This window comes from Budorcas taxicolor, chromosome 18 (genome assembly GCF_023091745.1).
Source record: "Budorcas taxicolor isolate Tak-1 chromosome 18, Takin1.1, whole genome shotgun sequence".
Taxonomy (NCBI): Eukaryota; Metazoa; Chordata; class Mammalia; order Artiodactyla; family Bovidae; genus Budorcas; species Budorcas taxicolor.
Genome location: NC_068927.1, coordinates 40,152,114 through 40,167,047, shown reverse-complemented (window position 1 = coordinate 40,167,047; position 14,934 = coordinate 40,152,114). Strand labels below are relative to the sequence as shown.

Here is a 14,934-nt window from a genome sequence, read left to right as displayed (position 1 = left end):
CAGCACATACACGACTTCCCTGGTGGCTTAGATGGTAAAACGTCTGTCTGCAATGCAGGAGACCCAGGTTCAATCCCTGGGTTGGGAAAATCTCCTGGAGAAGGAAATGGCAACCCACTCCAGTATTCTTGCCTGGAATTCCTGATGGACAGAGGAGCCCGGCAGGCTATAGTCCAGGGGGTAGCAAAGAGTCGGACACAACTGAGCGACTTCACTTTCACTTTCATACTAAAATTGGAATCATACAGAGAAGATTAGCATGGCCCCTGCACAAGGATGACATGCACATCTGTGAAATAGTCCATATTTTTGGTGCTTCCCTCATAGCTCAGTTGGTAAAGAATCCACCTGCAAGGCAGGAGACCCTGGTACAATTCCTTGGTCCCGACGATCCACTGGAGAAGGGACAGACTGCCCACTTCAGTATTGATAGAAGTGGTTGAATTTAAGATATTTGTAAAGTAAAATTAACAGAACTTGATGAATTGAACATGGACTGGAGGTTCAAAAAGGATTCTTATATTTCTTCAATTGGTTATATAGTGAAGCCATTTTGAAAAGGTAAGGAATGAAAGACAAAAGGAGTGGGAATTTGAAGATGATGAGTACACTTTTGGACATGTTGCTTTGGGATTATGATTAGAACTATCAAGCAGAACAGAAATCTTGACTACAGATAGAAATTTAAGAATAAAAGGCCAAAAAAAAAAAAAAAGAAGAATTAAAGGCAGATAACTGAAGCCTGGGTAGGGATGAGATCTTCTAAGAGAAAGAACATTTTTCAATTTAAGTAAAAATTAAAAAAAAGAGCAATTAATTTTAATGCTTTTTAGAGAAAAGGGCACATGTAATGTACCAAATTCTCATCAGCCTTCTGATGTCAAACACAGTAATCATCATTTTAATGCATTATCCTAACGGACTATCATAATCACCTTATGGGGTAGGTACTATCATTATTCTCATGTTATATATGAAGAAGCTAAGGAGACTGTGACCCCATGGACTGTAGCACACCAGGCTCTTCTGTCCATGGGATTTTCCAGGCAAGAAGACTGGAGTGGTTTGCCATTTCCTTCTCTAGGGGATCTTCTTGACCCAGGGATCGAAACCATATCTCCTGCATTGGCAGATGGATTCTTTACCATCTGAGCCACCAAGGAAACCCTTTAGAGAGAATAAGCATTGCATATTTATAGTAATAATGTAGGAACAAATGATGAAACTTTGAAACAAACTATGAGTAGAAAAAAGATTTCAAGAAAATCAAAAGAGTTTAGTGGTTTGTCCAATGACACAGAAATTAATCTCCTGCCCAGTTAGCTGAAATTGTTTCATGTTATACAAGTATCATCTGCAACAATATGTTATCCAACATTAACTCTGTTTAAGAACTGGTTTCATTTTGGCTCACAAGAAGGAATACTTTCTAGAAAGTCATCAGTGTCAACAGACAGTTTTCTTGGGTTATATGAAACCCAGTTTACTAGACTCAACAAGGATGACAGCCAGAGAAGGAAAGTTTACTGAGTGATAAGAGTTTATAAATAAAAAGGATCTAGGAAAGGCTTCTAAGTAGATAGCCTTGGGTATTATCTCTTAATCAAGAAATTTTGTTTGATGTCTATAGTCTTTTTTATGCATGTGCTTTTATGTTTGCAATTGTTGATATGATGAGGTCCCCAGGAAGTTTTACAGTGAGTGGAGTCAAGTTAGGTAAAGACATGAGCTTTAAAGTCAAAGGTTCTTTAAACATCTTTATTCCTGGACCCTGCAAACAAGCTTAATAAGTTAGATTTTAAAATGAAAATAATGAGCAAAATGGGCTTCCCCACAGCAATGCAGGAGACCTGGGTTCGATTCCTGGGTAGGGAAGATTCCCTGGAGGAGGAAATGGCAACCTACTCCAGTATTCTTGCCTAGAGAATCGCATGGACAGAGAAACCTGGTGGGCTACAGTCCATGGGGTTGCAAAGAGTTGGACATGACTGAGTGACTATGCACTGAATATAAAAAGTATTTCTACTATTAGCAATAAGAGTGCTTTGGAACCTAGTGGAATGGGGAGAATGCAATGTCTCTGAAGAGCAGGAATGCCAGTTCTCTGATCAGATATGAACTTTTAGTCTGTCATGGGAACACAACAAAGTGATATTTCTTCCCTTACAGATGTTCATCTCTCAGTGACGACCCAAACAAACAACCTTGTCACTTCACTGAACTGCAGTGTAGCTTACAGTCTAAACCTCCATGTAATTTTACCTTCTGGATATAATAGATTTTTATTTTACTTTAGTCATTTGCAGTTGAAATGACTTGGGTGCCATATGGATGACTGGTACCTTACTAAAATGCCCTAAAACATGCTGTGTCAGGCTAAGTTGGATTTTTAGGTTATAATATGCCTGACAAAATAAAAGTATTATATAATATTTAATATTCAAGATATTTAAGTCATTTCATAAACAGGTAGACATGACTGAAGAGACTGAGCACAAAAATACCCATCTGAACAACAGAGACACTGAGTCTTCAAGTCAGTCTCCAGATTAGAAGTTCTTGGATAAGGTTCTTTAAACTTCTTTATGCCCAGATCCTGCATACAGGAAGAGCCAAGTGTAAGTTATCTTTTTTTTATAATATTTGACTGTGTGGATCACAATATACTGTGGAAAATTCTGAAAGAGATGGGAATACCAGATCACCTGACCTGCCTCTTGAGAAACCTATATGCAGGTCAGGAAGCAACAGTTAGAACTGGACATGGAACAACAGACTGGTTTCAAATACGAAAAGGAATACATCAAGGCTGTATATTGTCACCCTGCTTATTTAACTTCTATGCAGAGTACATCATGAGAAACGCTGGGCTGGAAGAAGCACAAGCTGGAATCAAGATTGCCGGGAGAAATATCAATAACCTCAGATATGCAGATGACACCACCGTTATGGCAGAAAGTGAAGAGGAACTAAAAAGCCTCTTGATGAGAGTGAAAGTGGAGAGTGAAAAAGTTGGCTTAAAGCTCAACATTCAGAAAACGAAGATCATGGCATCTGGTCCCATCACTTCATGGGAAATAGATGGGGAAACAGTGGAAACAGTGTCAGACTTTATTTTTTGGGGCTCCAAAATCACTGCAGATGGTGATTGCAGCCATGAAATTAAAAGATGCTTACTCCTTGGAAGGAAAGTTATGACCAATCCAGACAGCATATTCAAAAGCAGAGACATTACTTTTCCAACAAAGGTCCATCTAGTCAAGGCTATGGTTTTTCCAGTGGTCATGTATGGATATGAGAGTTGGACTGTGAAGAAAGCTGAGTGCCAAAGAATTGATGCTTTTGAACTGTGGTGTTGGAGAAGACTCTTGAGAGTCCCATGGACTGCAAGGAGATCCAATCAGTACATTCTAAAGGAGATCAGTCCTGGGTGTTCATTGGAGGGACTGATGCTAAAGCTGAAATTCCAATACTTTGGCCACCTCATGCGAAGAGTTGACTCATTGGAAAAGACCCTGATGCTGGAAGGGATTGGGGGCAGGAGGAGAAGGGGACGACAGAGGATGAGATGGCTGGATGGCATCACCGACTCCATGGATAAGAGTTTGAGTGAACTCTGGGAGTTGGTGATGGACAGGGAGGCCTGGGATGCTGCGATTCATGGGGTCGCAGAGTCGGACACGACTGAGCAACTGAATTGAACTGAACAAATAGATATTGCATAAAGATTAAACAAGTAGGGCAATAATAGTAATTAGAGAGCACAGCAAAATTTAAATAATGATAACTAATTGTAAATACTTTCTTGCTTGCTTATTGTGTGATTGATGAATATATATATTTCAGTTGTTGACTCTGAATTTAAGTATTATTATTCCCATGTTTACAGTAGGGAAACTAAGGTTTATGGATGTTTACTCACACTCACAAAGCCAGTAGGAAATCAAGCTGACCTAACTCCAAAGTCCAGTCTTTTAACTGATGTGTTTTGCTGCTTCCTAACTATAATCCATTAATACTGACGATTTGTCAACTCTATCTCTACCATAGGCAGACATCTAAATGTCAACTACACAGATTCAGAATTCTTGTTGGAAAAACTGAGTTAATATTCTTTAGATAGACTATTCTTTTCTTGTAGCCTTATAGCATGGTGTCTTAAGAAAGAGGAAATGAAAATGTGAGATAAAGAAAAGAGAGAAGGAAAACGCCAAGGATTATAAGAGAAAATATATGATTTAGAGATCACATCCCTTTTGTAGACTAGGATAAAGTTAGAACAGTACGCAAAGAGGTTGCTTCAAAGCAAACTCAAAAGGAAAAGATTTTCATCTATAGGGAAGGAGAAAAGGAAAAGAAAGGAAAGGAAAAAGGTTTATCAGAGAAGAGAATGTTACTTTAGGTTTAATTTCAGCTTTTTTTAAATTAAGAGGAGAAATAAATGCATTCCTGTTCCAGAAATGAAACACCAGTAATTTTTTTTCCTTTCCATATGTAGAAAAGAATATTGACACAACATGAAACATGGTGGAATAACCTTACAACACTGTATTAAAAAAATAACAATAAATGTCCCCTCTTAAAAATATGAGATGCTTGAACGCAATTGAGATTATTACTTTCTTAGAATTGCATAATTCATTGAAATTTAAAACAATATTTTTTAAGAAATGTATGTATTGTACTATTGGCATTAATTGCAATTTTCTAGTCTTTTGGGAAGAGTAGAGCTTTAAAAAGGTTAAATGCCATCTTTCTCCACTCCCTGAACCAGCTTCTCAAACCCCCATTACCAAGTCAGGCTCTGAAACCAGGAAGAAAGACCTTTTCTTGCAACCTGCTGAAGAGCGCCCTCTAGTGTTATTTTTCAAATGAAATGTGCTCATATCATTTTTTTCATGAATTGTACTGTTTATATTGGACTTTAGGTTTTCTTTGGAATGTGGGCCAGAAAAATAAGTGATGCTTTAGAACAATTTTCTGGCTTGTAACACCAGACAACTGATACTATCATAATATATTAAGGAGTGAGAAGGTTTTCTTTTTTAAACTTTTATGAAATGAGATACATCTATTTTTAAAATAACAGACTTTTAAAGAAAATAATTTGCAAAAATTTTTCACAGTACCAATAAAAAGAGGAGCTAGTTTTCTCAGACAGAAGTTAACAGTGACAATAATAGCTTTTCTCAACCTCTCAATCTCTGGAAACTTATCTACTTAGGCTGGTGGTATCCTAAAACTTAAAAAAAAACATTTGTTTGTGTTTAACTTTTTATTTCTGATGATATATAGTAAAAATGTTCAATCAAAATCCAAAAGGGGAAACACAGAAAAGCAAATTACCTGACTATGAGTATACTTTTAAATTCCAGGAAAAAGAAAGCATGAGATAATCTAAAAGGCAGTATTAAATAATGGCAATATTTTCCTTTAAACAGTTTTGACACAAGCAGAGAGAAATTTAAAGGAGTCAAGGAAATAATTTTTTTCATTTTCTAATACATACCAAGTAATTTGAACCATGAGCAATTTCATTAACTATCACTTTATCTTGGGTGTAATGTTTTCCATATTTAAAAAAACGTATGCACGATGAATTAAACCAGAGCATGAACAACTAAAGGACTAATAAGCTGGTTAAGCATGTACATGTGTGTGGTATGTCCATGTATGTATGCTTGTTTATGTACTGATGTTAACCTGTTTAATAAAGTGAGGGTCAATTAGCCACCTGGCCCAGGACATGGGTAAATATAAGATCTCTGAAATTGCATTCTAGTGAATGAGGAATAAAAGAACACTGAGGGAAACAGTCGTAGATCTATTAGTTTTGTTTCCTTTTTAAATTTTGTTTCATTTTTTTTGGTGGGAGGAGGTATGTTATTCTGCATTGTTCACATTCAATAAGTTTAAATGTGCATGTAAGAAGGATTAAAGAAAATATGTTAAATAAACTTTAAAAATTGTGAATCACTATGTTCTACTCTGAAATCTACATACTATTGAGAATCAACTATACCTCAATAAAAAATGTTAAATAATACCAATCCAAAAATATAAGTGGTAAAAATAAAAGGTAATGTGTCTTAATATTTCTAGAATAGGACAAGGTTTAGAGATGAAATATTCTTAAAATACAGCCTTCAAATACTTGTGTTATCTAAATCTTTGGACAATGTCCAATCAGAAAAGAGTTCTAACAAAGAGATGACAGCATTAGACAGAGAAATGGGTATAAACAGACCATGACAGATTAAAAAACCTCTGGGCTCTGTTTCTGTTCCTGACTCACCATTGATCTTGACAAAGTTAGTGATCACCACAGTGATTCAGTTTCTCCATCAGAGGCAATAATTCTTGCCAGAAACCACACAGGAATGTTGATAATGGGAGGATTAGTGTGACAATGTATAGAACTTAAGGAATGTTACTGTGCTATGAGCACTTTTGGAAAATATCTTGCTCTTTTGCTACCCCCACAAAAGTTTAAGAAGATAAAAGATGTATAAAACATTAAGTTAAATTCTGCATAGCATCTTCATTTCCATTTATCTTGATCATTTCTTCAATGTGTCATTTTTATTACTTATTTGTTAATATTTTTATGCCTAGGAATTTCTAATTCATTTCTATCTTATTTGCCTTATTTTTAGTCTTCTATTTGTAAAAAACAATGATTTATTCTTGTCTGAGTTTCTCCCTTCCCTCATTGTATTTATATGTTTTGGTACTTGGCTCTTTTCTTTCTACTATCCATTTCTACATTATTTGATTATAATAAAAGCAACCTTAACAATGACCTAGCACTTAATACATGTGAAAGTGCTTTGTAAACAAACTATTATCTTATTTCATGTACTTACTCAAGCTAATCTCAATCAGAAAAACTGTTGATAATTTATATTATTTCTATATAGGAAAATGTTCACCCTGTCAGTTTGAAAGAGGAAATAACCAATGACATAATAAACCAACAATAAACATTATTATAATTTTTCAAAGATTTTTCTGGCAAATAATAGCACAGATACTTCAGAAATATTTCAAGTTATAAAATACATATTTATCTCAATTTATCAAATGATGTAGCTTACATTTATAATCTCAGGATAAAAAAAAGTATTTCACACTTCTGTTTTCAACTCTATTACTTTTGATTGGATAACAGTAGAAATCACTTAACATATATAAAATATGGAAACGAGTTATTTCACTGTGCTCTTGGAATGATTAATTATGCTTTTACATAAGAACAAAAGCTATGTGAACATATGGTATTATTACTTTAATACAGGTAATTCATTGTAGTATGCAATAGCCGTATATAGACCAAATAATAATCACCTACTATATACAATAATATAAAGCCCTCACTGAAACTGGAGAAATGTCTCTTTCTGTCCCTAATTAGTTTTTAATAAATGATACATAATAAGTGGCATACAACATTTTAATTTATCACAGTTTAGGCACAGTCCTTGAATGGGGGATGGGAGTGTATGAACTCTGGCAGCTGTGAAAGCTGTTTTCACTTAGCCTATGAAAACTTCTCTGTTAGAAGGCATTGTTCTCAAAGTTTGAAAAGGTGCAGGCTCTCACCAGGTCATTTCAGGTAGGTGGTGTGGCTAATAGAAAGTAGTCCCTATATAGCACAAAGTTCTCACTACAGATAAATTGTCTGTTTTTGGTCTGAATCACTTAGTATTAGTTTTAAATCACAGATACACAGGCACAAACAGAGTTTTACTGAAATTAACACATAGAGTAGTATGTAGCCTTTTTCACTTCACAGATGTGAGAGATACATTTATATTACTAGTTTTGATTATTTTCAAAGCTGATTTTTGGTTCCCTGACATTAAATTCTACAAACTAGGCCAATTTAATTTTTTCATGATATATTTCAATAGACTAGAAAACCTGGTGGTATTTGTGTTCTAAGGATCCAGATTATATTTATTTTCTATACCTGGCTCCTGCTTAAGTGCAACAGCGGATTAGTAAAGATAAAAAGATACATTATAACCATAAGCATTTAACAAGGATCTAACAGTTGTATTCTACTTATTGTAGGAGGAATATTTGTGCTCCTCTTTTACTAAAAGTCTCATCTAGACCTGCCTAAGAAATAAAGCAGGTGAGAAGGTGGGTTTTATCAAGATTTAACCAACAAATGGCCCAATATGTTCAGTAAATGCACCCCTACCTCCATGCTCCCATTTGCCATAATCCATTGCTTTAATAACATTTTGCCAGCATTCATGCACTTCTGCATGTGAAGATAAGGACTTGCATCATCTGGGATTAAAACAATACTGAAGGAAAGCAATTGTTTCCTCTCAAAAGTGTAGAACTGAAATATACTCAGGTTAAAATCAACCATTTCCACATCACCATGGTTAAGGAAAATTTTATTCTTTTATTTATTCTAAAGAAAATTTAAAGTAGATCTTCTACAGAGAATTTTCCCCTCATTGGATCAATCTGTGAGTGCCTTTGTTCTCAAACAGTGTGCTCTCCTTATGCTGAAATTTTTGAGCAAAGCTCCACTACGAGGAGTTAGATTTAGAAAGTTTAATTTTCTTTATAATCAGTACAAGTGTACCTCTTTCCATTCATTCTCTATGGAGCTAAACACACACACACAGAATGTATCCTTTTCTTAAAGTGGGCTTCATATGATCCTTTTTAATCATATAAAGCTAGACCACCTTCTACTGTACTTTAGATGCAAGCCATCACATCCCTACAAAAAACAGGTTATCTTTATATAGTAAGTGTACTTAATAGTATTATGCCTTGACACTCCTTCATATTGCTCATGTGTTCAGATACACACATGCACACACTCTCACACACACAAAAACTCCATTTCTATTAAGTCAAATTCATCTAACATTGCATAGTATGGTTGGTATTTCCATATCTTTTCCTCCTTTAAATGTGACTAGCTATTTACACCCTAACAATTCTGGTACAGAGCTGATTTAGCATTTTTATTGGAATGTGAAAGCTCTTAAAAGAAGAAAAAATCTAATCAGGCAGAAGAGATAGAAAACTTGCTGAATTTTCTCTCACCCCCCTAACACCCCCCTGAATCCTATCAAAAGCACATCTTCCATTCATTGCTTCCCGGTGTCATTATGACAAGCGGCTACAAATCAATAGCAGAGGAAAAGGCAGGACCAACCCGCACTCACCAAGTGATAAAGATTCACTCTCAGCCTCGATTTGCTAATAGCCCATAATAGCAGCCATTGGCGCCCTGCATTAAATCATACATTTCACTCTGCGTTTATTATGGGATTTTTAAAACTCCTCACCAAATTGGATTTTCTCGATGGTCTCTAATTTCCACATTTATCATTTAAAATTAAACTCCTCTGTGGAGAGGGGGAATAGAGAAGAAGAAAGTAGAGAAAGGCCAGAGAATACTGTGTTTTTTCTTTTAACCCCCCCTTTTTTATGAAAACCCATAAATAATACCAGGTATCCCAGTCATAAGCAGCAGGGTTTTTAATCTATAAGAAAATTCTAGAAATTGGGCTGGAATGCTTTGTATGTACCGGTCTAATAAATGAAGATGACAATTATATATATATATATATATATATATATATAAAGCAGGTTTTAAACAAAAGGAATTTTGGTGAAAAAATTCTCAGTAATGCTGTACAGAGGTGAATTGCAAAAGCAATGGAAAATAAGTTAGTGTTACATTATGCAAATACTCCAAGGAGCTGTAAAGCAAGTGCTCAGCAAGTATAGTATTCTAGTTTTTTTAAAGCTATATTTATCTTATTTCAAAGCTCAGTGACAGACAAAAAATACAAATTCATTTATGGGTTTCTAATTATGTAACAGTTTGCTTAACTATGTATACATTCTCAGTTTAAAAAAGTATTTTACAATTTCATGGAATCCAGTAGCAAAGCTGCCTCTTGACTGCTGCAGCAAACCCCCAAACAAGTTCTTCAGTCTCCTATAGATACCCTGAAACAATGGAATCAACCCATGGGAACTGAAATCACTACAAATTTAAGCATACATAATGTCTTTGGATAAAATGTTTCTTATTCTCTGAATATGAAAAATGAAAATTAAATTTCATGTCTATAGCATAAATTGAAAGGGCTATATTTTCTCAAGCCTGCATGGTTGAGACGTAGTATGACCTAGTTTTAACTATATTACCGGCAGGACCCAAAGACTTAAGAAGGGAACTAATCAGTCCATATTCAGAGATGCTTGAAAAGGCTAGAGGTTTAATGAAAGCTTGAATGATTCTCTGATTTTTTGTTCCTTTTGGAGATTTCCTCAGCAATAAAATCCATCTACATCATTTTCCTTAAGAAACAGACAAATGACCTTTTAAAACAGAGTGTTTGAAGCAGAGTTTAAAACTTCAGCTACTTTATAATAATACTTCATTTCATCTTCACAGGCCCTATTTTCTTTTAGAATTTTGTCACTGATAAAAATTTTTTAAACCTTTTTCAATGATCCTGTTTTTGTATGATCTGTGGCTAAAGAAGATTTTACATTTTTAAATGATTAAAAATAAAAGATAATATTAATAACATAAAAATATATGAAATTCACACTTCAATGCCCATAAATATTAATAGTTTAAAAAATACAGTCACACTCTTTTGTCTAAATACTAGCTATAGCTGCTTTCATGCTACAACAATAGAGCTGAGAAACTGGGGTAGAAATTCATATGGCATAAAATCTAGAATATTTACTATCTGGCTCTTCACAGAAGAAGTCTGCTAACCTCTGCTGAAAAGTGTTCCATTGTCTAACTATGCCACAATATTATCCATTTTGTTTCTGAATAACATTTGGACTGTTTCTGGTATGGACTATTATAAATACATGCTACAAAATTCTAGAACATGTCTTTTGTGAGCATACATATACCTAGGAGTAGAACTGCTGGGTGTAAGGTATGTATATATTCAGTTTTATAATTGTTGCTGAGCAGTTTTCCAGTGCTTTTTATCAGTGTACACTCCTACCAGCAGCGCATGGAAATTCCAATTTCTTTTTTTCTCTCCAACTTTTGGTATTTTAGCTATTCTTGTTCCCCTCCCCCCTTTTATTGGTCTTCATTGCGGCCTGTGGGCTTCTCTAGCTGTGGCATGCAGGATTAGCTGTCCCGTGGCATGCAGGATTAGTTGTCCCGTGGCATGCAGGATTAGTTGTCCCGTGGCATATGCAATCTTAGTTCCCCAATCAAGGATAGAACCCAGGTCCCCTGTATTGGAAGGTGGATTCTTAACGACTAAACAACCAAGGAAGTCTCATTTGTTCTTTTGATATGTATCTCCCTTATGTCTAATAAGGCTGAGAGTACTTTCTCATATGTTAATTGCCATTTAAATATTCTCTTTTTTGAAGCAGCTGTTTTAATCTTTGTCTATTTTTCTACAGGGTTGCATGACTTTTTGTTATTGAATTGTAGGAGTTATTTATATATTATAGTCACAAGTGTTTTGTCAGGTTATCTTCTGTAAATATCTTCTTGGTTGTGGTATGCCTTCTTATTCTTCTTAAGGGTGTCTTTTGATGAACAGAAGTTTTTAATCTTGATGTAGTCTGGTGAATCCTTTTTTTATTTGCAGTTAGCACTCTGTGCTTTAAGAAATATACCCTATTACAAGAAGATTGTGAATTTATTTGGATTTTTCATTTGTATTAATAGGTCATTTGTGAATAATGACAATTTTATTTTTTTCTGATGCTTATTTCTTGTCTTATTGTACTAGCTAGGAACTACAGTACAATGATGAATAGAAATGACAAATGTTGAGTATCTTTGACTTTTATAGATTTTCTTAATCAGGTTAAAGAATTTCCTTTCTGTTCCTAGTTTTTATTATGAATGGTTACTAAAATTTATCAAAGACCAAAAAACTTATGGAGATGACCATGTGATTCTCTTTTTATTTTTCTGTTAATATGGTGAATTACATTGATTAATTTTAAAATGTTAAAAACTCCCCATTCATTCCTGGAATACACTTGATTCATAATAATTTTTCTATATTACTGGATTCAATTTGCTGGCATTTGTTTAAAATTTTTATATCTATATTCATGGGAAAGATCAATTTGCAATTTTCTCATGGTAATCTTGTGTGGTTTAATACCAACTTTCTTGTATATTTAAAAAGTTTCTGGTGAAATTGCAAGAGCTACTTTTGGCAAACGGCAAACTTTAGTGGAAATTCAGGCTGCTGTCCTTTATTATAATGGCACAAGGAACTCGGATCCTTATGAGTTTTTCATACTCTGCTGTAAGTTCCTTTAAGTTTCATGACTCTCTCTTCCTGAGTACTTGCTTATATTATACCAGCTTTTGAAGATTCATCTTAAGTTCCTAAATTTTATTTTACTTCTCCCTCTGGTGAATTTAAGGGTTCACAATAAGAATTTTTTTGTCCACAATTATGTATTAGGCTGGTACTATCTGCAAGAAAAGGTATTATGGGAAGTTAAAAGAAGTAGAACTTAAATTCTCTGCCCTCAGTGAGTTTAGAATGAAGTAAATTAAATCAGTCTCTTAAAAAATTTCAAATTAATTACAGAATAATCTTTAATTAAATTTCATTCAAATTCATGAAGCTTGAAAAAAATGACTTCTATTACAATGGGGAAAACAAGTTAATGAAAGAAAAATTAGAATTAAAGAAAAGCACAAAGATGGTGCAAAATCACTTGTAGTCACACCAAGAAATATAACCATTAACTAGCATTTAACGGCTTCCCAGGTGGCTCAGCAGTAAGGAATCTGCCTGCCAGTGCAGGAGCTGCAGGAGACTCAGGTTTGATCCCTGGGTGAAGAGGATTCCCTGGAGGAGAGTATAGCAACCCACTCCAGTATTCTTGCCTAGGGAATCCTATGGACAGAGGAGCCTGGCAGGCTACAGTCCATAGGGTTGCAAACAGTCAGACACGACTCAGGATGCACACATGCACACTAACATTTAAATTTTGTTGAAAATTAGATAATCTTCAATGTGTTCATCCTCATATTTCCTGTATAGTAGACAATTCCATAGTTAGTATATCCTATTAATCTCACCTGTACATAATTTGGGCATACACTGGAAGGACTGATTCTGAAGCTGAAACTCCAATACTTTGGCCACCTGATGTGACGAACCGACTCATTTGAAAAGACCCTGATGCTGGGAGGGATTGGGGGCAGGAGGAGAAGGGGAAGACAGAGGATGAGATGGTTGGATGGCATCACTGACTCAATGGACATGAGTTTAAGTAAGCTCTGGGAATTGGTGATGGACAGGGAGGCCTGGTGTGCTGCAGTCCCTTGGGTCACAAAGAGCTGGACACAACTGAGCGACTGAACTGACTGAACTGAACTGTACATACTTTTTGTTCTATTTAGTAGTATTAAAAAAACCTTTTTAAAGATAAATTTAGAAAAATAACTTCTATAGTTTATACTACTATAAAACAAGTACAAAAATTAGGAAAAAAATTTAAATGTGTGAAATGAAACTTCCCTCTCTTTCTCAGCCAATCAGATATGACACTATACCTTTGCTCCCAATTCAGAAAGCTTCTATTATCTGTTTGGTAGGTCCAGTATCTCGCCACATCTCTACATTTAAAATATCCTCTCCTCTGATACATGACAAATTAAAAGCTGTTAGGATTTGTTTTTGTGCAAAAAATAATTTTAAATTTCTTGTATAATAATGAAGTACAGAATTGCTATCTCAGAGCTGATTTACCATAATGGTAAAGGGCACAGGCTTTGGTGAGTTGGAACCTGGCACCACCACTCACAAATTAATAACATTCTCTGTACCTCAGTTACTCATCTATAAAACGGAAGACATAATGGTGATGACCTCATGGAGTTGTTATTAGGATTAAGTAAGTTGAGACAAGTGAAGGACTGTTGTGTACATAATAGGTGCTCAGTAAATGTCAGCTTTGCATAGGCAAGCTAAAAGCCCATTCATTTAAAATACATATAAGGAACAGCTACACTTACTGTTATCAAATTGAAAAACCTCCTTCAGTTTGCCCCCACTGGCATTCCTCTTTTCTTTAGTCCCGAAGAGTGTCTTTTTAAACTAGTTCATTTCTGTTCTTGCTGTTTCCTGTCATTATTTTCTGACTTATTCCTGAAACAATAAAAAAGTCCTCTGCTTTTAGAATTTATTTCTAAAAGCTTACTTCTATTATAAAGTCTCTATCTGAGCTAACACCACTCGATTTAAGTGGCTAAAAGCTGGAACTGAAGAAATGAGGACAAGGGACACATTAAAACTGGTAGCACTGTCAGGAGTTTTCCTAGTTTTCTCTTTTGTTTGGCTAATCTAGAATTCACAGAGAATAGTCTATATCTGTTCAATTAAAGGATCAATGAAAGAGTTGGCAATAAAATTTATCAGTCTGAGTTATACAATTAAATACGGAAGAAATTAAAATGAACTTAAAAATGCAGGCTGGGAGTGAGGAAGAATTTTAATAAAAATTCAAAATCCTAAACAGCTTTTTTGAGGTTGTGATGCTTTATATCATCAAACGAGACATTGAGAGATGAGAGTGAACCGGTTTTAGGTCTTAAAATATGAGAATAGAGGGTTTCTTCAATCTGCATGCAACTGTTTGACACGGTTGCAATTACAACTTAAGTACTGCACAGTATGTGTTAATTTCTTTACTAAACTGCACTGTTATTTTGTAAAACATTAATTCTGTAAAACATTCAAAGGCAGTCAAGGTTATGGGTTTTCTTAAGATGTCTGCGTATTAATAAAAGGAGTTATAATGGGATAAGGAAGCTTTAATTATGGGCTGGGTTGTCACACTCTGAGTGCCAGCTTTAGACAATCACTCTTTTTTTGTGGGCTCCACATAGTGGCCTCACCTTTTCTTTTTTTCTAA

General features: G+C 34.9%; 1 non-coding gene across 1 annotated transcript; it reads left to right on the top strand.

Annotated features, from left to right (window-relative positions):
* The first annotated feature begins 203 nt into the window (after positions 1–203).
* Positions 204–311, top strand: LOC128064252 (U6 spliceosomal RNA). Its single transcript, XR_008200969.1, has one exon. It is a non-coding gene; the product is annotated as a U6 spliceosomal RNA (small nuclear RNA).
* Positions 312–14,934: the final 14,623 nt, after the last annotated feature.